The sequence below is a fragment of the Nomascus leucogenys genome, chromosome 17 (assembly GCF_006542625.1).
Source record: "Nomascus leucogenys isolate Asia chromosome 17, Asia_NLE_v1, whole genome shotgun sequence".
NCBI classification, from domain to species: Eukaryota; Metazoa; Chordata; class Mammalia; order Primates; family Hylobatidae; genus Nomascus; species Nomascus leucogenys.
The window spans coordinates 20,605,312-20,629,172 of record NC_044397.1 but is presented as its reverse complement, the minus strand read 5'-3'; the positions used below and the strand labels follow the sequence as shown (position 1 = coordinate 20,629,172).

General features: G+C 34.9%; 1 pseudogene; it reads right to left on the bottom strand.

The window, feature by feature from the left end:
- Window positions 1-3,845: 3,845 nt before the first annotated feature.
- On the bottom strand, window positions 3,846-18,831 carry LOC100594599 (annotated as a pseudogene).
- Between the last annotated feature and the right edge of the window lie 5,030 nt (window positions 18,832-23,861).

Here is a 23,861-nt window from a genome sequence, read left to right as displayed (position 1 = left end):
CACATGGAATCATATAATATGTATTATTTGGTGTCTTGCTTATTTCACTGAACATTATGCTTTTAGATTTATTTATGGTTTTGCATGTATCGACAAATTGTTGATTTTGTTGCTGAATAGTATTCTCTTGTGGGGTTGTACTACAGTTTGTTAATCTGTTCATCAATTGATGAACATTGGTTTATTTCCAGGTTTTAGCTATTACAGATGAAATTGCTAGGTTCACATACATATCTTTGCAGAGATATATGTTCTTATTTCTCTTAGTTCTTAATTTTATTTTTCTAGGCACAGGAGTTCTGGTTTATATGACAGATATATATTTAACTTTACAAGACACTACCAAACTGTTTTCCAAAACGGCCATACCATTTTGCATTAGCTCTGGATTCCCGTTAGTTCTACAGTCTTGCCAATACTTATTTTCATGTTAATTTCAGCCCAGTTAATAGGTACATAGCTGTATCTTACTGTGGTTTTAGTTTGCATTTTCACAATGAATAATAATGTTCAGTCCCCTTTCACGAGCTTATTTGATAGTTGTATATTTTCTTTGATGAAATGTCAAGTCTTTTTGCTTTTTTATGGGATGTTTGTCTTATTATTGAGTTGTAAGATTGTATTATGTATTCTGGATACAAGTCTTTCAAAAGATGTGTTTTGCAAATATTTTCCCCAATCTATAGCATGAATTTTCACTGTTTAAATAGTGTCATTCAAAAAACAAATGTTTTCATTATGTAAAGTCCAACTTATTAGTTTTCCTTTATGGGTATGTGTGCGTGTGTGTCTGTGTGTGTGTGTGTGTGTCCTATCTAGGAAATCTCTGATGAACTTCAGGCAGAAAAGATTTTCTCTTATGTTTTCTTATGTAGAGTTTTTTTTTTAAGTTTTAGAATTTTCATTAAGGCTTATAATCTATTTCAATCTCATTTTCTTAATATGGTGTGAGATAGGTGTTGAATTTCATTATGTAACATCTAGATTCCAGTTATTTCAATCCTATGTGTTAAAAAAAAGCTATTCATTTTCCAATAAATTACTTTGGCACCTTTATAAAGAACCAGTTAACCATACACGTGTGGATCTACTTCTGGCTTCAATTCTATTTCATTGCTCAATACATTTATCCTTAAATCAATACTTCCCTGTTTCATTTAGGTTAACTTTACAGGAAGTTTTGAAGTCAGATAGTGTGAGACCTCTAAATTTTTCTATATTTAAAATTCTTTGGGATAATCTAGGTCCTTTAATTTTCATATTAATTTTGGAATCATCTTGTCAATTTCTACCAAGAAAATGCCCAATTGAAGTTGGATGGATTAGGAGATAATTGGCATTATATCAGTATTGAATCTTCTGATCTGTAAAAACAGTATTTCTCTCCAGTGATTTATGTCTTTATTTTGCTGCATAATGTTTTGTGATTTTTAGTATAATAGCCTTGCATTTATCTCTCTATATATTATATATGTATGTATATATATACACACATGTATGTATATGAATATATATATAATTTTACTCTTAATTATGTGATGGTTTTTATGTTTTTATGAATGGCATTTTTCTTATTTCAATTTTCAATTGTTAGTTGCTATTATATAGAAATATAATTTTTATAGATTGTATCCTTTTCTATATCCATTAATATAATACTATATTTCCATTAACATAATGTTATTCCTATTTTTTAGATTTTTAATATAGTAAACTATGTCATCTGCTGTTTAAAGGTTCAACCAACCTTGCATTCTTGGGATAAACCTAGACTGATAATTATGCACTACTCTTTTTTATATCACAAGATTTGACTAATATTTTATTAAGCATTTTTTTCTATATTTATGAGAGATACTGTTCTGTGGTCTTCTTATCCTATAATGTCCTTGTATAATTTTTGTATCAGGATATAAGATAATATTAACTTGATAAAATGAATTGGGAAGTTTATTTGCTCTTGTTTTTCTAGAAGAGTTTGCATAAATTTTGTGTTATTTCTTCCTTAAATGTTTAGTAGAACTTACCTGTCAAGTCGTGTGGGCCCAGAACTTTGTTGAAAGGTTTTTTAAGTTCTATGTCTTTTATAGACATAGAAATATTAAGGTTATCTATTTCTTCTTGGGTGATATTTGGAAGCTTCTAAGAATTTTTTCTCTTTTATCTAACATTGAATTTATGACCATAAACTTGTTTATATTTCCTCTTTACCTTTTTAATGTCTGTAGGTTCTGCAGTAATGTAACCTCTTTTATTTCTGATATTGGCCATTTCTACCTTTTCTCTTTTTTACTTAGCCTGTTTAAAAGCTTACCAATTTTAATAATCTTTTCAGACAACCAGCTTGTAGTTTTATTTTTTTCTATTGGTTTTCTTCCTTCTGTTTGTTTAGATTTTATTTACCGCTGTTTTTACAGAGTCTTAAATGGAGGTTAGATTATTAGTTTTCACCCTTTTAAAATATTTTCTAATATAAGCATTTGATTCTACACATTTGCAATTAAGCAGCTCTTTGGTTATATTACCCCAAATTTAATATGCCATATTTTCATTCCATTCAAAATATTTTTTAATTTTTCTGTGATTTTTTAATACAATGTTTAATACTTTATTGTTTAATTTCCAAATATTTATTGATTTTCCATATCTTTCTGATATCAAATTCTAGTTTGATTTTATTTTTTCTGAATATGTATTTTGTATTATTTTAATTTTGTGTTGTTGTTGGTGTTGAGACAGAGTCTCACTCTGTCGCCCAGGCTGGAGTTCAGTGGCCCAATCTGGGCTCACAGCAACTTCTGCCTCCCAGGTTCAAGTGATTCTCCTGCCTCAGCCTCCCAAGTAGCTGAGACTACAGGTGCTTGCCACCACGCCTGGCTAATTTTTGTATTTTTAGTAGAAATGGGGTTTCGCCATGCTGGCCAGATTGGTTTTGAATGCCTGACCTCATGATCTGCCCGCCTCAGCCTCCTAAAGTGCTGGGATTACAGGCATGAGCCACCACACCCGGCAATTTCAACTTTTAGCATTTGCAGGATTATTAATGGCACAGAAAATACTCTATCTTAATGTTAACTAAACAGTTCCACGTAAACTTAAAAGAAGTTTTCCTATTGTTTGTTGGAAAATATTCTATGGAAAATATTCTAATATTTTACCAATGAGGTAAAAATGGAATACAGTACTTTCTAAGTCTTCTAACTGATTTTTTGTCCACATGTATTATTTATAGAGACAGGAATTTTGAGTTTTCCCACTATAATTGTGGATTTGTCCCTTTATCCTTCTTTCAATTCTATCAGTTTTTATGTATATATTTTGAAACTCTAATATTAGAAGAATATACATATAGAATTGCTATTTTTCCTGGATTAAATTACCCCTTTATTACTATGTAATATCCCTGTATGTCTCTTGTAATCTCTCCTGTTCTCAAGTCTACTTTATGTAATGCTAATATACCTACTTCAGCTTCTTTTGAGAAGTGACAAAGTCCTTTAACTTTGAATGTATCTATAGCCTTATATTTAAAGTGAGATTCTTGTAGATAGAATATACTTGTCTTGCCATTGTTAATTCAATTTGGCAATACCTAGCTTTTAACTGACAAATTTACACAATTTACATTTAATATACTTACCAATATGATTGGCTTTAATTTACCAATTTGTTTTGACAAATGTGTGCTATATATTTTTTTATTTTAAAATACATTTAATAAAAATAACCCATAGTTTTATATATTTTATATGTGTAGAATATTTACAAATTCACTTCCACAGCATTTACTTAATGTTTACTATTTCTCCATTATTTGCCTTTTTGACTATTTCCTTCAATAGTAAAATGTTGTCCAGTGTTCTCTTTAAAAAATTAGTTTCTTGGGCAATCCTCCTTGTTCCAAGGCCTCTGTTCTTTTCCTTTTTGTCGCCAAAGCAGGATATGATTGCTCCTTTAAGGTTTCCACTGGACAGCTGGGTCTTGGCAGCTGACATCCAAGGTGTTGGCCCTGGCCGATTACTGAAATACTTCATTTTCAGTGCCTGTGTGGCTGTAATTCGAGCACATGGATTAAATAAGAATAAGCCTTGTATGAGATCTAGTAAGTCGTCTCCTGCTGCACTGTAGATGTGATGCAATGGGATTCCGAGGCAACTCTTAAATGTCACATAAGCTGGAAGACTACACATATCCGGCCACTGTTCCTCAGTTGGTGTGCCCAAATATTCTTGTTAGCTGATCAAGGTCTGACTCTCCTGACAAAAAAAGGAACTCTTAGAAGTAACTCTGCCAATATACAGCCAACAGCCCACATGTCCACACCTACACCATACTTCCTAGCTCCAAATAGTAACTCAGGGGCCTGATACCACCTGGTTGCAACCTCATGTGTATAAGCTCTATTGGGGCTCCCAAATGATTTGGCCAGGCCAAAATCTGCCAGTTTTAGAACTCCATTTTCATCTAGCAACAAGTTGCTTGGCTTCAGATCCCTATGTAGGATCCAATGTTGATGTAAATATTCTAATCCTTGAAGAGTCATCAACATGCAGGCTTTGATGTGTGATGGTGTCAGCACAAGACTATTATCCTTTATTATAACCTCTAGATCAGTTTCCATAAAACCAAAGACAAGGCTAATATTAGACTTACGTCCAAAAGCATCAAGGAGACCAATTATATTTGGATGACTTAGCTCCTGTAATAATTGTATCTCTCTTAAGGCTGTTCTGTTTATACCATCTTTAGCTTCGGATCTATGTCCAAGTTTGATTTTCTTAATGGCGACAAATTGGTTGGTATTCTTATCTCTGGCCTTGTAAACTGCGGCAAAATTAAAGCCTCCAACAGCCACTTCTGTCCACCAGGCTCCATCACATTAGTATCTATATATTCTTCTTTTTCTCTTCTTTTTTCTGCTGTCCTTTTGTGTTAAATGAGCATTTTAATTATTCAATACTATCATCACTATTGGCCTATAAGATAGAGCTTTTTGAATTTTTTTACTGTTTTCTCTAGGATTTACAATATACATGTTTCACTTCTTACAGTCTCAATTTTAGGAATATATCACTTCAATATGTTGTAACAGCCACACACCACTTCCTTCCACTAATTCTTTGTGCTATTATTTTGTTATGTTTTACTCCTAATTACATTACAGTCTCCCCACTGTACTATTTTTCTTCAGACACTCAATTATCTTTCAGAAGTATTTTTAAATGAATTTTTATATTCTCATATCTTTACTATTTAGAGCATTTTGTCAATATTTTGTATAGATCCAGATATTTATCATGTATCACAGTCCTTCTGACTGTAAAACTTTATCATTTCTTATAGTACAAAACTTCACTGCCAATGAATTTTCTCATCTTTTGTTTGCTTAAAAAGTACTCTATTTTATTTTCATTGTTAAAAGATAGTTTTGTGTGGTATGAAATTTTGAGTAACAGTTTTTTTCCTTGTACTTTAAAGATATTGATTTATTGCTTTCTGCCTTATTTAGTCTCTTATGAGAAAACTGCTGACATTCTTATCTTTGGTCTTCTATATATAATCGGTTTTTTTTTCCTTTGGATGCTTTTAAGATTTTATCTTCGTATTTGGTTTTCAGAAGTTTAGCTTTCATATGCCCAAGTATTTTTTTTATTATTTTTTCTGCTTTAAACCCTGGCTTTTTAAATCTGCTGTTTGCTCTCTTTCATTCATTTTGGAATATTATTTGCCATTATCTTTTTGAATATATTCTGTGCCATAGTCTCTTTCTTCTCTTCATACAACCTCAATTATATGTATGTTAGATTATTTGATATTATTCTATGGCTACTGAATATTCTATTCTATTGTTATTATTGTTTCTTCATTTTTCTGTCTTTTTTAGTTTGGATAATTTGCACTAGTCTAACTTAAAGTTCAGCAATTCCTTTCACTGTTATATCCAGACTGTTGATAAGTCATCCAGCAGAAAATTTATCAAATAAATTCTTCTTCTCTGTTTAGCATGTTTTTAAAAAATTTCTAGCATTCTCACTTGATTTCTTTTTAAATTTCTATATACCTGCTGAAATTTCTCATTTGTTCATACAGTGTTAACCTTTTTTACTGCACTCTTTAACATATTTAACGTAGTTGTTTTGAAATACTTCATCTAAAGTACCATGATCTCATCACATCTTGGTTTGATTCTGTTGACTCTTTTATCTCTTGATAATGGGTAATTTGTTGTAGTCATTGTTATTGTTTGTGTGTATTGTATAATAATATATTGAATGTAGACATCGTGGCTAAAGAAAAATTGAGAGTGAGGTAAATTTACAACAGGAAATGGGCACAGTTCTTATGTCAGTTCGTTAATGTGGAGGTTAGGTCACTCTAAGTAGTAGTTGAACTCAGTTGGATGTGGTTGTTACTCTAATTACCTTTGATTCGCCATAGACTTCAAATTCCTCCAGTCATAGACTACTACTACCTTGTGCTTAGGGTGAGGCATCTAGAGTGCTGGAGGGTTTTAGCAGTATTTCTGCTCCATCCTCACCTTTTAGCAGACTTTGCATCCCCATGCCACAGAGTGGGTCCCCGTTCAGTATCTTTCCCCTTTCCCAGAGAATATACTGCCTGCATTAGCTTGATTCTAGGTACAAGGCTTTTGCAGGTGCCAGGGGATTTTTAGTTTCTTGTTTTAGCCTTCTCATCCTTCCTTCCTCTCTCATCATGATGGCCAAGATCTGCCTTGCTTTTTCATCAGTGCAAGATCATGTGCTTAAGTAACTTTTCTATTCCATTCTTAGTGATATACAGCATTTCTCATCTACTCCTACTCCAATGGCAACCAAACTGGTATCAGGGGTGTATGGAGGTTGCCTGCTTCTCTCTTAGTGGCAACACCTTTATTTTCATGTGAGGAAAGGATTCAGAACAGGGCTAGACATTACACCTTTCCCTCAACAGCAACCAATCATATCTACATTCCTGCATCACCAAAGAATTTGCCATGCTTCCAGTCCTACTCAGGAGTACATGGTTAGGGCCCATGGACAAGCATTGGTGAGTGCTTGCAGATTCTCCTTTGAATGGGGTTTCCATGAGTTCTCAGCTATCATGCTGGCCTATTGGGCCTTTAAGTATTTTTTAAATGTTCAATTTGCATTAGTCATGATTCTCCAAAAAAAGAGGACCAATAAGATGTATATAAAATGATTTATTATAAGGAATTGGCTTATGTGATTATGGGCACTGAGAAGTCCAAACCCAGGGGAGACAATGGTATAGATCCAGTCTGAGTCTGAAAGCCTGAGAAGCAGGAGAGCCAATCACATCAGTTCCAGTTCCAGTCTGCATCTGAAGGCAAGAGAAGACTGCTGTCCCAGTTTGGAGGCATTTAGACAGAGAGAAATAATTCTTTCTTAGCACTTTATTCTATTTAGGCCTTCACAGATTATTTTTTGTGGTTTGTTGTTGTTGTTTTAGTAGAGACAAGGTTTCACCATGTTGGCCAGGCTGGCCTCAAATGCCTGACCTCAAGTGATCCACCCGCCTTGGCCTCCCAAAGTGCTGTGATTACAGGTGTGATCCACTGCACTGGCCAGGCCTTCACAGATTGCATGAGACCCACCTTCACTGAGAAGAGCAATATGTTTAACATTTGCATCAGTAGACTGAGTAAATCTCATCCAGAAACACTCACAGATAGACTCAGAATAATGTTTAACCAATATCTGGGCACTCGTTGGCCTTGTTAATTTGGCACATAAAATTAACCATCACACAGTTGTTTTCTTTTTATCTGATTTTATAGCTGCCATCTCTTTCTATTTTGTTCTGCCAAAGGCAAATTTAATGTGGCCCACCTCTCCTGGAGGGTCTTGACATCCTCTGAAATTCAGTGATCTTAGTTGCTTTACAACCTCAACCATCTGATGAGTACAAATAAGACATAATTTTGTAGATTATTTTTAGCATTAGAGTAGGAGCTTTTTATATCCAAAGTAGAAGCAGCTATCCCAAACAGTCTTAACATTCAGAGTAAAAAACTTTTGAATCAAGTCATGTTCATCGAGCATCTGTCAGTTTGTTTGATTTTTTTCAATAACTGAAAATAAATGAGTTAACGATGCAATGTCTCTAATCTTAATGCATTACAAATCTAGTGCATGGGATAGGATGGGACATATACTAAATAATACTAACAGTTTATTGAAAATAAATTAATAATGATTTTATTTTAGCTAAGAGCCTCTGTCACCAAGCCACATCACAATGTTCAAAAGTAACTATTCTGACTTCAAATTTTGCTTAAACCAATTCTATGTTGCTCAATATTTAAAACAGTAGTACCACTTGCCTCATTACTCACTTTATGATATACTTTTATTTCTATATTTTTCACATGCAAAACATTTATAATGGCATTTTTATCTTATTCCTGTTATTACTTTTAAGAATAAAATTGGCCTTTTTTATTTTTTGAATGATCATGCTTGGCTCCTCTGAATGAAGCCATAGAATTTCATTCCTAAATTCTAGCAAGCTAACATCATGCTTAACTAAATCTTTTCTTTTATGAAGAGTTTAGAGAACTAAAATATGATGGCCTTGAACAAGTTGTAAAGATATGCATTGTTTTCTTTGCTGAATAAAAGCATGGACATAGAAAGGTAGCTTGACAGGGATTGACTGCATTTTTATATTAATTTTTCCCTCATAGTAAACATAAAAACAGACCCACTTCCCACAATAAATATTACTTATGTATTACTATATAAGAGTTTACTAAAATAACAATTTACTATTTTTGAAAATTATGTTATAGAGATCTAAATGTTTCTTAATTTCAATTTTTCATTTTTTAATTTCATATTATACAAATAACTTTTTTAAGTTTAGAACACAAATATATCTGTGGGACCTAGAAGTGTTCAAACCCTCTTGACACAGTGCCTATAAATGTATTATTAACAAAATGATCTTACTCCCATCTTTTTTTTTTTTTGAGATGAAGTCTTGCTCTGTCGCCCAGTCTGGAGTGCAGTGGCACGATCTCGGCTCATTGCAAGCTCCGCCTCCCGGGTTCATGCCATTCTCCTGCCTCAGCCTCCCAAGTAGCTGGGACTACAGGCGCCCGCCACCACACCCAGCTAATTTTTTGTATTTTTAGTAGAGACGGGGTTTCACCATGTTAGCCAGGATGGTCTCGATCTCCCGACCTTGTGATCCACCCGCCTCGGCCTCCCAGAGTGCTGGGATTATAGGCATGAGCCACCGGGCCCAGCCACTCCCATCTTTTTAATCAAGGCCAAAAGTGATGGTAAAGACAGAAAAGGTGACAGAGGCCAAACCACTAGTGGCCACAGCTCCATTGTTTCTGAATAATTTATACACTAACACTAACAGAAAGAACTCCATTATACACCCTAAAGGGGAAAGGGTAGCTGTGTCAATAACGGATCATGCATGTTTACTTATTTAGATTCATGTAGTTAAACATGACCATCTACAACTCACTTGTAATATGTTGGAAAAAATAGATGAAGACAGTATCATTGGAAACTTTTCATACTGATAGCTAAGTTCTGTACTTCTGCTACAAAGTTGAGAAATGTGTCCTAAAAGGCAAATATATAAAAACATTCCTGTGAGAAGGGATAGCAAATTGTTCCAAACCTATGTAAACCTCGGCAGGTATAAAGCATGTAATAGCTGAGCATTCCATTAACAATTTAGAGCATTCCATTAAACACTTCCAAATGTCATCAGAGTTTCTCCAACATATAAACCATATCTCCCCCATTTTTGACTATTTGTTGTTCATGCTATTGGTGCGGATGCCAAACTGAAATCTATAAGAATTAACCAAGACAAGTACCTTAAAAATTGAGTTCCCACCCCCCTATACAAAGCAATATGGCCAGAAATGCCCAGCATGAAAATTATTACAATTTTGATCTCTTGAGATTTTCTGGAATCTTGCTGAAAAGGAAACTGTTCTATGAAACTGTTATTTCAAAGATCCATTTCAAGTCCTCCGAAAATTATTAACTAAGAAGTAACAGCATCAAGTTAATTTTGTGGGCAGTGGCCAATTTCCACTTGCTCTTCTCCCTCTGTTTTCCCTGCTACAAACAGTAAAAAGATGTCAGTGCAGTTGGCTATTCCCTAACAGTAAAATTCCCCTCCCATTCTAAACAGTTGAGCAGACTCTCAGTACAGAATAAACTAATGGTCATGGGTCAGAGCCCACAGTTCTTTGCTCTTTGTCTTATTAATTTTTAAAAATTATGTGATGATCATCTCCTGAATTTCAATTTCCTGAAGACAATATGACAAATTTATTTTAACTATTCTGATGCAGAAAGCTAATTAAGTAAACTGGTTCAGCAACTGATCATGTTTCACTAATTTCAACCATCTGCCTCAACATTTGTTCCTATGTGTACCAGCTTTCATAGCTTCTTTCCTCTAATAGCAATTAATGAAACTGTTAATAAGCTACATATATCATACACTGTTATAACAATTTACCAAAGGGTAGCATTATGAGACAAATTATATTTAACAATTGTAGAAAAATGACTCTGATTATCAAATGTACAACATCAATTAGATTTTTTAAATTTATGCTTCTCAATTAATTATCTAATTAATTTGGTGCACATTCTATATATAATTTGTAATTTTAAACTCCTGGTCAGATTTTGCCATCTATTTTTACATGCTGACTGCTAATATTAGGCACATATTAATGAAACATAACCTCCCTGCAAATTACTGAGCCTTGCTTTTATTTTCATTCATTGTGCTTTTTCATAAGAACTTTTTCAATTGCTGTGCAATGCATAAAAAGGCAAATTGTACTATTATCCAGTTTTTGCACTATATTCAAAGAATGATATATGCACACACATATATAATAATTTTAATTTTAAATGAGGTTAATTTATAAATATCTTTTACAAATATCCTTTAAAGATAAAACAGTACACCAAAAACCAAAAAATAAATGGCTTTTACAAAGTAAGTCCTATCTAATTTAAACTTCTACAATAGCATTATGGATCTAGTTACTCCTGTACAAATGAAAAAATGTAAAATATGATTTGACTTTGCCAAAGATTTGGTATTTATTTTCGTGGTACTTAAAAAAATTTAAAAAATGAACATTTCTTCAAAATATGTTTTATAAATACATGGTATTGATGAGTAAGTGCTGAAAGCTCAACTCATCAATACTCTGTAGTTCTCTGTTTAGCCACTACTCTGTCCAAGGGTATGTGAGTGCACACACACTCACACATATTCAAAATCATAGTCTTCTCTATTGCAACCACTATATATATTTGCTTTGATAGCCACATTTACAATATTATTATAGAGGAAAAAATCCTGGATATCATGACATCCAGGACATTTTTACAAAGCTCCAAGATGTGGATGATCCTACACATTCCTCCCCCTCAATAAGCTGGGTGGACAGCATAGACCTAATCTAAGGATTTTCAGCCTGGGCATGGTGGTTAACGCCTGTAATCCAGCACTTTGGGAGTCTAAGGCAGGTGGATCTCTTGAGGTCAGGAGTTCAAAACCAGCCTGTCCAACATGATGAAATCCATCACTACCAAAAATACAAAAATTAGCTGGGTGTGATGGCACATGACTGTGGTCTCAGCTACTTGGGAGGCTGAGATGAGAGGGTCGCTTGAACTGGGAGGCAGAGGTTGCAGTGAGCATATGGCACACCTGCACTCCAGCCTGGGTGACAGAGCAAGACTCTGTCTCCAAAAGAAAAAAAAAAAACCCTAAGGATCTTCAAAATGCTTTTTACCAATTTGTAGCGGATGATATGTACAAGAAAAATACTTCTGAAATATTAACAGTAAAAACATATACCAAGTTTCCAAAGCAATTTAGCAAAATGGCAATTCAGAGCTTTAATGAATCAGAGAGGAGACACATTTATAGCTTAATTCCCATCTGATACAGTTTGGATATTTGTCATCACTCAAATCTCATGTTAAATTGTAATCCCAAAAGCTGGAGATGGGGCCTGGTGGGAGGTGTTTGGATCATGGGGGCAGATCCTTCGCAGCCTGGTACTATCTTCATGGTAGTGAGGCCTCACAAGATCTGGTCCTTTAAAAGTGTGTGGTACGTTCCTCACCACTCTCTCTTACTTGCTCCTGCTTTTAACATGTGATGTGCCTGGTCCCCTTTGCCTTCTGCCATGATTGTAAGCTTCCTAAGGCCTCATCAGAAGCCAAACAGATGCCCAGGGCCATGCTTCTTATACAGCCTGCAGAATCGTGAGCCAATGAAACCTCTTTTGTTTATCAATTACCCAGTCTCAGATACTTCTTTATAGCAATGCAAGAACAGCCTAATACATCATTCTATACTAAACTATGTTCACTCTATGACTCAGGTTTATCAATAGTGGAGATGACTGAAGGACTGACAAACCCTTTTCTTGGTACACTTACCAAAAGTCTCTTTACAAGAAAGACATAAGAGCCTTTTGAGAAGCAGCTCATTCTAAAGCAGGAAAGAGAAAGAGCACTAATTTGGCTCAAATACAAAAGCTCAACACTGGTGAGGTTGCATACAGAAGAGGAATCACCACTCAGGCTCTCTAGTTCATTTCCATGAATGTGTGTTTTATCTCATTTAATCTTTGAGTATTTAAGGTTTAAAGAATTTTGGCAAATGTCAAAGTCAAAGTATGACCATTAAGTTATGCAACTTCTTCACTGGAGACATAGCTAGTACTGCCTGTACCCAGCTCAACAAATGTCCATCAATTCTTCCCTGCTCCTCACCCAAACTGCAGATTATAATTGTCCTTCTCTGCTTCTCAAATTTAAAGCTAAACTATTGAGAATACCTATACATACATCTCATGAGAAAAATTACTTCTTAGATTATTTGATATTATCATTTCTAGTGATAAACAAGTGCATATTGGTATGGTTTAGTTAGGAGCAAGGGTTGAAGGGGCACAATGAGATTCTAAGCGGTCTTGGTTCCCTTGTGTTTTGCATATTTTTACACAAAGAAATTTCTATTGAAACTATTACTACTTTACTATTATAAAAAGAGAATTGAGATAACCCAAAGAATAATAATCAAAATAATGCAAATGACAAGAATGAGATTCTTGGAAGAATGAGAAAAAAGGAATTGCTAAAAACATTAAGCAAAAATGATAGAATAGTTTGTCCTCCTTTAAACCTGCCCCAATTTTATTGTATAACTTAACATTTTACAATGGATACTCTATATCTTAATTAAAATAATCAGTTTGAAAATCCCCTAAAACAAAAGAAGCAATAAAAATACTGAGAAACCCTGCCTTCTTCAAATCATAGGAGAATAATTCCACCCAGCTATCTTAGTCTGATTTATTGTCGCTAAACAGAATGCCACATACTGGGTAATTTATAAACAGTAGAAGTTTATTTGGCTCATAGTTCTGGAAGCTGGGAAATCCAAGATGAAGGGGTCATCTGGTGAGGGCCTTGTTGCTGCATTATTCCATGATGGAAGGCAGAAAGGCTGTGAATTCCCTTGCAGCCACGGCAAAAAGGAGACAACAAAAATAATGGTTTCTACTACTCTTTCTTTTCCGAATCCTGAGACAAGAACCTCTTGTGGTGAGAAGCACCAACAATCACCACAGAGGGTCCCCAAATTAGCTACTACCTAGGGAGAACTAACTCCTGAGGTAATCTCAATTCTGGCTCCATTCCCCTTACCTAAAATAATCTCTCAACTTTGACCTTGATAACATTGGCAGCAGATAAAGATGAAGACACACATCGCAAATTCAACAAGTACACTCATTGACTGGTAATGGGAAATTTGTTCTTAAAGGTTCCGTAGACCAGAGATATCTAACTCTGCAGGCTTCCTGTGAATAAACACCTCATATCCTACCCTCTCTTTGACTTCTAAACGTGGCCATTCAGCAGCCATCTTCCTTTGTAAAGGTGAAGCAGAAAAGTTCCAATGAGAAAAGTCATTGACAACTTTGCTCATTGGTAGTACACTAGTCATTTTTCAACCAAGCCTTCAAAGACTCAAACGTATTATCTCGAATACAAAGAGCAAAATCTAATATCTCTAACATTATCAGGAAAATCAACTGTTTAGAATAAGTTTTTTTTTCTTTTTTAACGATGTTAATTTTGGGGTTTTTTTTTTGTTTTTTGTTTTTTGGGGTTTGTTTTGAGATTTTTTTCAAACAAGCCTCCAAAGACTCAAATGTATTATCTTGAATACAAAGAGCAAAATCTAATATCTCTAACATTTTCAGGAAAATCAACTATTTAGTATAGGGTTTTTTTCTCTTTTAATAATGTCAATTTTGGGGGTTTTTTTTTGTCGTTGTTGTTTTGGAGACAGGGTCTCACTTCCCTCTCCCAGGCATGAGTGCAGTGGCATGATCATGGCTCACTGCAGCCTCGATTTTGAAAGCTCAGGTGATTCTCCCACCTCAGCCTCCCGAGTAGCTGGGACTACAGGTGTGTGCCACCACGCTCAGCTAATTTTTTTGTATTTTTTTGTAGAGAAGGGGTTTTGCCAAATTGTTCAGGCTGGTCTCAGACTCCTGGGCTCAAGCGACCCACCTGCCTCGGCCTCCCAAAGTGCTGGGATTATAGACATGAACCACCATGCCTGGGCAACAATGTCACTTTTGAAAACCATATTTTTAAGAAAATTTTTAAACCATTAATTATTTAGGCTGTAATAACAACTTGAGTTATTTTTTGATTATTAATTAGTGAACTGTTTATAATGAAATAATTCCCTAATAACTCACAAGACATATAGAGCCCTTTCCTCTGATAAATTGTCCCTAATATGCTTCTTTGTTGCATAAAGAATGCTTTGTCCTTCCTCTAAATTGTCTGTTATTTCTCACCATTGTCAGTATGTTACTGCTTCTCATCTGCTCCCTTACTCTATGTACAATTGTCTGGGTAAGGTTTTGAAAGTGTGCCAACCTCTTCTCTGGAGTAAGCTCTGGACTGTCATTTATCATTTAGAGGGCTTTTTCATTTACTCCCTGGTTCACAATTTGGTTTCATACCACAAACTAAAATCTGCCTTCTGGACCCATTGAGGTTTGCCATATTGTATATGTTGTTGTTTTCCCAGAGAGCATCATATGTTTAAAATAGATTGACTTGTGTTACTATAAATAAGAAATAAGAACTTGCCAGGAGTTTAATATATAGCCTAATGGCCTTAGAGAAATGCAAGCAGTTTTGACAAGTTTTGTTCTCATAGGCATTTTTGGTTTCCACCAAAAAATGACTTTTAAATAAGAAAAATATAGCTAATTCCATTGTGGCTAGCTCTGGCTCTTTAAGTTAGGCCAACTCAAATGCATACATATACCATAGATCCTTAAAGCAAGACTTAGGTACCCACCAGGGTTTATAGCTTTTATTGTGAACCTCCTCTTACTTATTCCCAATCTATTCCCTCATTTTATTTCTACTAAGCCTCAGTCTTCTGGATCTGTGACTCCTGACTTTATTTCTGCTTATGGTATTTGAGCTTCAGTTTTGCCAGTGAATCTGGTTTGGCTACTATTCCCATTTTTTTACTCCATGGGTTACATCTGGTAGAAATCTCTTGCTACAGCTCCAGGAAACACACACACACACACACACACACACACACACACACACACACATGTAGTCACAGGAACCCATACATCTACCCTTCACCCTGTATTGAAAGAGTATTTAGACTCCCAATCTCAAAGTCGCTGTGCATTAGAGCAAGTTCAACACTTATTGATAGTTCGCATCAATGGGAGGCAAGTTATCCTATATCTTCTGGCAAAGTGAAAGGCATGTGAAATGGGAAAACGGAAAACATTATTTCATGACTTTTTTCTTTTTCACATGCATTTAACCACCTCAGGATTAAATGTGCAGGAATTTAATCAGAAACATGAATAGAAAGTTAGTGATTACTTAATAAGATTGTTTAACTTTTTCAAAATCATGAAAATTGCCAGCCACAATTTTTAACCATCTGCCAACTACTCCATAAGATAAAGCAACAGGATGTTGAAGGAGTCTTTTCCTATTGTCTTGGAAATTTTTCAGAAGTTCCAATAATGAAAACAGTAGGAAATAAGTACATTCACTTTCTGAAAAAACAAACAAAAAAAAGTACATACACCTATGCTAGACTTAATTAAGATTATAGAAACTATCTAGTGATTCCATCAATCACACTGAACCATTTCCTGCCTATAGGAGAATTGGTAATAAATTAGAAAAGGAGATTGAAATAGATCATCGAGATAGAGAGTGCTGTGTCAATTCATTTCCTTTCCCGAAGCTGTAAAGAAGATAAAGGAACTGCTCCCCACCCACAAGCAAAGAAAGATTGGCACGCTTGCCAGTGAGACAAGCATTTAACTTTCCATATGAATATTTGCTAAGCTCTGACAATCTTGGAGAACCAGAAGTGAGTGAGGTGATTAGGTGTTTGGACAGTTTGTAATGTGTCTTAGGGAGATTGGGAGCATATGAACAAAGAGATTGGCATCTGCTTCCTGCTTGGAAAATTTTGAAGGCAGCAGTATGAGTGGGGTGTCAGAGATGGGCAGGGTAAGGAGACCATTCAGCTGTAAGGTCAGCTTGTCCTTACAGCAGTTGGTGTGGTTAGAAATCCTAAGTCCCCTTAAGGCAAATGATCACTACTTATAATAGCTGGGCTCAAACCAAGTTGATGCGATTTTGTCCAAGATGGCTGCCTTCTGCCTTGAGAAGCTCCAATATAAGTGGCTAAGTGGGTTGTTCCCCCAATGTCAGAAAGTAAAAGGGGTCAGGCAGAGCTCAGAGCTCATTGCTCTGTCATTGAATGTGAGCAGGCTCTAAACAGAGTTTGTCATGTATGAGTGTAATCTCCTAGAGAAATCGTCATATGTTCTGGGCAAGAAGCAGATGACTGTTTGCCAAAGGGCTTTAAAAATTCTGAACATTCAGCATGAATTCATAGTGGATCATTAATGATTCTAAAATTTGTCTTGAAAAAAAATTCCATGATAGCCTATGCTGCAAAAACAGGTTTATTCTTAAAATAGCACCAAAAACCCTAATGTTTGAGCATTCTAACAAATTTTGTACTATCAATATTCTGTGCCTGCGCAGTGGAAGGAAAGAAAAGGAAATGTGAGTAAGAAAGCCCTAAGTAATTTTTAACAATGATAAAGGAGCTTGATTTAATGTTAACAAATAGAGATGTTTCAAGTAATGACTTGGCCTTTTGAAAAGACATTAAGGGGGGCTCCTATGGTAATGTGGGCAATACTTACACATTGTTAGACTATTACCACTAAAAGACAAGGATCTACCAGAAGTGACCATCCTCACTTATCCACTGACAGTACAAAGCTTGGGATTTACACCATCATCAATCTAAATACTGCAATTGATTGCTAACTATGAATTTTTCCTCTCCTTTCTAAAAATAGCCCTTATTTAATACAACGAATCCACTGAATAAATGAAAGACAACCAAAATCTATTTCTGAACAAAAATTAAAAATAATACTCCTGAAGCTAAAGTGATTTTCAGTTTCAAATGCAAAAACAGAAAGATAGAAATAAACATGTACATTGTTTAGAAGAGGTGGAAAGATTTTGAATAAACAAATGATTTAATAAACCACATAGCTTCTAATCCTTTCAAAATCCACTGTTCCTTTTCTACACACAGCTATGCCAAGTTTAGATCCTTCTCAAATGTCAGTTTTGATTTCTGAAGTGATCTTATTTACAGATACCAAGTCGTATCTTCTTGTTTTCAAAATCTTTTAAATTTATTAGAACTACTATCAGTGAGTTTAAAAACAATTCCTGCAGCCAGGCGCGTTGCCTCACGCCTGTAATCCCAGCACTTTGGGAGGCTGAGGCAGGTGGATCATTTGAGGTCAGGAGTTTGAGACCAGCCTGGCAATGTGGCGAAACCCCGTCTCTACTAAAAATACAAAAATTAGCCGGGCCTGGTGGCGGGCACCTGTAATCCCAGCTACTTGGGCGGCTGAGGCAGGAGAATCACTTGAACCTGGGAGGTGGACATTGCAGTGAGCTGAGATCACGCCATTGCACTCCAGCCTGGGCAACAAGAGTGAAACTCCATCTCAAAAAATCAAAAACAAACAAACAAATATCTGGGATATCCAACTGAAAAACCAACAAGTGACCTTGAAATTAACCTTAGATCCGACAACTTAGAAAAATCAAGAGGGAATAAGATAAGTTACATATTTGGGGGTTTTGTTTCTGTCTATCTCAGGATTTAACTGAATTCATGATCTTTTAAAAACTCATATGTAGGGAGTTTCCTGCTTTTCTTCCTGGTTCAAAAGGAGACTAAAAAATGAAATTTAGTACTAGAACCATATCTTCTCATATTTTCATGTCTACTAAACCTATAGAGGGTGGCTAAGTGATTAAAACATACTTCTGTTTCCTGAATCCTAGAATTCAGTTTTAAAACATTTCAATGTTGGAGGAAAATAATATCAACCACATTTTAAATACAGGAGTCAAAGCAAGTGCTGTGTTTTTAAGTATAGATTCCATTTAGGCATCTTTTTAAGCTAGTTAGGTATGTATGATAAGCAAGCATGGCCCAGATATAGAAACACAACAAAGCATGATTGGACTAAAATAAGCTGCAGAGTGGTTGTGTTTCTCTCCCATGATCTGGCAGGTCACGTTGGGGAAGACTAGGTTGGGGGTAGCCATGACAGCTGACTCTCAGTCCGAACCCTTTGTAATGGAGGGATGATTGTTTTTCTGCCATCGTGTCCAAATGACAAAGGAAATAGCCAGAAAAATAAAACGTTTGCATCTGTTAAGTACCACCTACACCTGCCTACAGATCTTCATGACGCAGATTGAGAACAAAGTGCATATGTTACTAGGCAGAGGGGGCTGGGGTTCATAGAACGAATCCTATTGGCAGGGATGTATTTTAGTGAGTTAAATTACGCCTGTCTGATAAACAACATTTGGGTTCACCACAGGGAGGACTTGGAAAGAGAGGCTGTTCACAAGGAGACGCTGATACTTGGGAAAAAAAAGCGCTGAGGAAATATAACAGAACAAAATCCCATTTAACTATTGATGATGGCTTCTCCAGAATGAGGTTTTGCTGGTCATTACTCTCCTGGAAAAAGTTACATAGATACTGATATTCCATTAAAAAAATAGACTCATTTCTTCAAATAACTATCACTATACCAATAGAATTCCACTGAAAAAAGACTTAAAACTTCCAGAGAATTTTAAATAAATTTGGGGTAAATTCCTCCCACAGACTATAAACCAGTTCAACCACTGTGGAAGACAGTGTGGTGATTCCTCAGGGATCTAGAACTAGAAATACCTTTTGACCCAGCCATCCCATTACTGGATATATACCCAAAGGATTATAAATCATGCTGCTATAAAGACACATGCACAAATATGTTTATTGCGGCACTATTCACAATAGCAAAGACTTGGAACCAACCCAAATGTCCAACAATGATAGACTGGATTAAGAAAATGTGGCACATATACACCATGGAATACTATGCAGCCATAAAAAATGATGAGTTCATGTCCTTTGTAGGGACATGGATGAAGCTGGAAACCATCATTCTCAGCAAACTATTGCAAGGACAAAAAACTAAACACCGCATGTTCTCAGTCATAGGTGGTAATTGAATAATGAGAACACTTGGACACAGGAAGGGGAACATCACACACCGGGGCCTGTTGTGGGGTGGGGGGAGGGGGAGGGATAGCATTAGGAGATATACCTAATGTAAATGATGAGTTAATGGGTGCAGCACACCAACATGGCACATGTATACATATGTAACAAACCTGCACGTTGTTCACATGTACCCTAGAACTTAAAGTATAATAAAATATATATATATAAGCTGATCCACCATTATCAAGTGGGCTTCATCACAGGGGTGCAAGATTGGTTCAACATATGCAAATCAATAGATGTGATCACCTAAATAGAACTAAAAACAAACACCACATGATTATTTCAATAGATGCAGAAAAGGCTTTCAGTTAAATTCAATATCCCTTCATGTTAAAAACCCTCAATAAACTGGGCATTGGAGGAACATACATCAAAATAATAAAACCCATCTAGGACAAACCCACAGCCAATATCATACTGAATGGGCAAAAGCTGAAAGCATTCCCCTTGAAAACCAGAACAAGACAAAGATGCCCTCTCTCACCACTCCTATTCAACATAATGCTGGAAGTCCCAGCCAGAGCAATCAGACAAGAGAAAAAAGAAGCATCTAAATAGGAAGAGAGGAAGTCAAACTATCCCTGTTTGCAGACGACATAATTCTATACCTAGAAAACCCCATAGTCTCTGCCCAAAAGCTCCTTCAGCTGATAAACAACTTCAGCAAACTTTCAGTATACAAAATCAATGTACAAAAATTAGCAACATTCCTATACACCAGCAACATCTAAGCAGAGAGGCAAATCAGGAATGCAATCCCATTCACAAGTGCCACAAAAAGAATAAAATATTTAGGAATACAGATAACTAGGGAGGTGAAAGAAAAAAAGATTAAGAGTCACCTCTGAGTTTGAAATTTTGGATTTAGCTAGATGAGTTAGCTAACACTTATATTTGAAGCTTATTTCAGACTCCACAGTATAGTAGATATGCAATTTATATGTTTTTATCTTTTTAATTGGCCTCTTATTCAGTAATCTTGCTAAATTCACTTTTAAATTGTAATAATTTATTTATAGATGCCTGAGGATTTCTTAGTTATGCAATTATATCTTCTGTAATGCAATGACAATTGTATTTTTTCCTTCCCAATTCTTGTAGTTCCTTTGTCTTGGTTGACTGTATCAGTTAGGCTCTTGAAGACAACATTGAAGAATATGTAGTAAATTTGCAGCCATATTGTTCCATTCTTCTAATCCAAATGAAAGTTTTTGGCATTCCCCATTAACTATTATATTTCTGGATGTTTTTGTAGATACCCCTCATTAAATTAAGAGCTCCCTTCTATTCACAGTTTGCTAAGATGTTTGATCATGAATGGGAATTGAATTCTAGTCTAAGCTTTTTCTGTATATATTGAGAAGACTATATGATTTTTCTTTTTTAATTTGTGAAGTCCACTGATTTTTAAGATGATAAACCAATTTTGCATTCCTATAATAAACCTAACTTAATCATGAGGTACCATCTTTTTTGTGTGTTGCCATTCTGGGTTTACTAATACTTTGTTTAGGGATTTTATATCTATGTTCATGAATAAGATTGGCTTGTCAATTTTCTTACTCAAAATATTCTTAAGAAGTTTTCATTTCAAAGTTACGCTTGCCTCATGAAACAAGTTGAGGAATGTTTTCTTTTTATTTTCTAGTAGAATTGCTCTAAATTGATGTCTTTGTTCTTAAAATGTTTGACAGAATTCAAACGTTTCTGGAAGTATTCTTTGTGGAAAGATGAGATATTGTTTGATTGGTCAGTCTAGTTTGGTTTTATTTGGGTTAATTTGTTTACTTTTTGAATTCAGAATTCAATATTTTAATAGCAAAAGATATTGACGGTTTATACTCTTATTATTTTATATTAAAACTTTATATTAATACTCTTATTTCTTATTTCCATTCTTGCATCAGTTTTGGTAAGTTTTGATTTTTTAGAAATTTCTCAATGTCACCTAAATTTTCAAATTTATTACTGTAAGTCATTCATGATATTCTCCTTTGATATTTTTTGTTTCTGAAGGGTCTATAATAATGTCATTTTTTCCATTTATTATATTTGTTATCTGTCCTCTTTTTTTGCTTAATCATTTTACCAAACATTTACCCATTTTATTAGCCTTTTCAAGTTAATCTATTTTATTTGCCTATTAGACTTCTGGCTTTGTCAATTTCTATATTTTTAAGAGAAGCATGTTTAGATTTAGCTTTTTATTGATACATAATATTTGTACATTTTGTTACATGCATAGAATATGGAACAATCAAGTCAAGGTATTTGGGCAATCCATCACCTCAAGTATTTATTATTGCTGTGTGTTGGGAATATGTCAAGTTCTCTCTTCCAGCTATTTTGAAATCTACAATGTTATTGTTAACTACAGTAAATCTACTGTATTATCAAACATTATTTCTTCTATTATTGTATTTTTGTATGTATGTTTGTACCCATTAAACAATTTTTATTCATTCCCCCAATGCCCCCCACCCCCCACCCACACCCTTCCCAGCCTCTGGTAAGTATCTTTCTACTCTCTACCTCCGTGAGTTCTATTTTTTTACCTCTCACATTTGAGTGAGAACACATGATATTTGTTTTTCTGTGCCTTGCTTATTTCAGTTCACATAATAACCTCCAGTTTCATGCATGTTGCTGCAAATAACAATTTTTTTATGGCCAGATAGTATTTCACTGTGTTTATTTACCACATTTTCTTCATCTATTCATCTGCTGATGGACACTTAGTTTGATTCCATATCTTGGCTATTGTAAATAGTGCTGCCATAAACATGGGGTACAGGTATCTCTTCAATATACTAATTTCCTTTCCTTTGGATGAATACTCAATAGTGTTATTGCTCGATCTTGTGCTGGCTCTAGTTTTAAGTTTTTTGAGAAACCTCCATACAGTTTTCCATAAAGGCTATACTAATTTACATTCTCACCAACACTGTATGAGGGTTCCCTTTTCTCCACATCATCACTAGCATCTGTTATTTGTTTTTTTTTTTGTTCTTTGCCTTTTTAATAGCAGCCATTCTAACTGGGATAAGATAATATCTCATCGTGATTTTCATTTGTGTCTCCCTAATCATTAGTGATGTTGAGCAATTTTTCATGCCTGTTGGCCATTTCTGTCTTCTTTTGAGAAATGTCTATTCATATCTTTTGCCCACTTTCTAGTGGGATTATTTGTTGTTGCTGTTGTTGTTTTGGCTGTTGCATTGTTTGACTTTCTTATATATTCTGGATATTAGTCCCTTGTCAGATGAATCATTTTTAGATATTTTCTCCCAATCACCAAGTCGTTTTTACTCTCTTGATTGTTTCCTTTGCTGTGCAAAAGCATTTTTGTTTAATATAGTCCCATTTGTCTATTTTTGTTTTCATTACCTGTGCTTTTGAGATCTTAGCCATATAATCTTTGCCTAGACAAATGGCCTATAGTGTTTTGTCGTTTTATTCTAGTAGTTTTACAGTTTGGCATCTTACTTTTAGATATTTGATCATTTTGACTTGATTTATGTATGTCGCAAGAGATATGGGTCTAGTTTCATTCTTCTGCACATGAATGTCATTTTCCAAGAACCATTTATTGAAGAGGGTGTCCTTTTTCCATTGTATATTCTTAGCAACTATGTCAAAAATAAGTTACCTGTAAATTTGTCTATTGCTTTCTGGATTCTCTATTCTGTTCCATTGGTGTATGTGTCCATTTTATACCCAAACAATGCTGTTTGGGTTATCATAACCTTGTAATATATTTTGAAGTCAGGTAGAGTAATACCTCCAGCTTTATTCTTTTTGCTCAGGATTGCTTTGGTTATTCAGGCTCTTTGTTGGTTCCATACAAACTTTGGGTTTGTTTTTACTATTTCTGTGAAAAATGACATTGGTATTTTGATAGTGATAAAGATAGAATCAATAGATTGCTTAATATGGTCATTTTAATAATATTAATTCCTTTGATTCATGAGCATGAAAAGCTTTTCCATTTATTTGTGTCCTCTTTAACTTCTTTCATCAGTGTTTTCTACTTTTCCTTGTAGAGGTCTTTCATTTCCTTGGTTAAA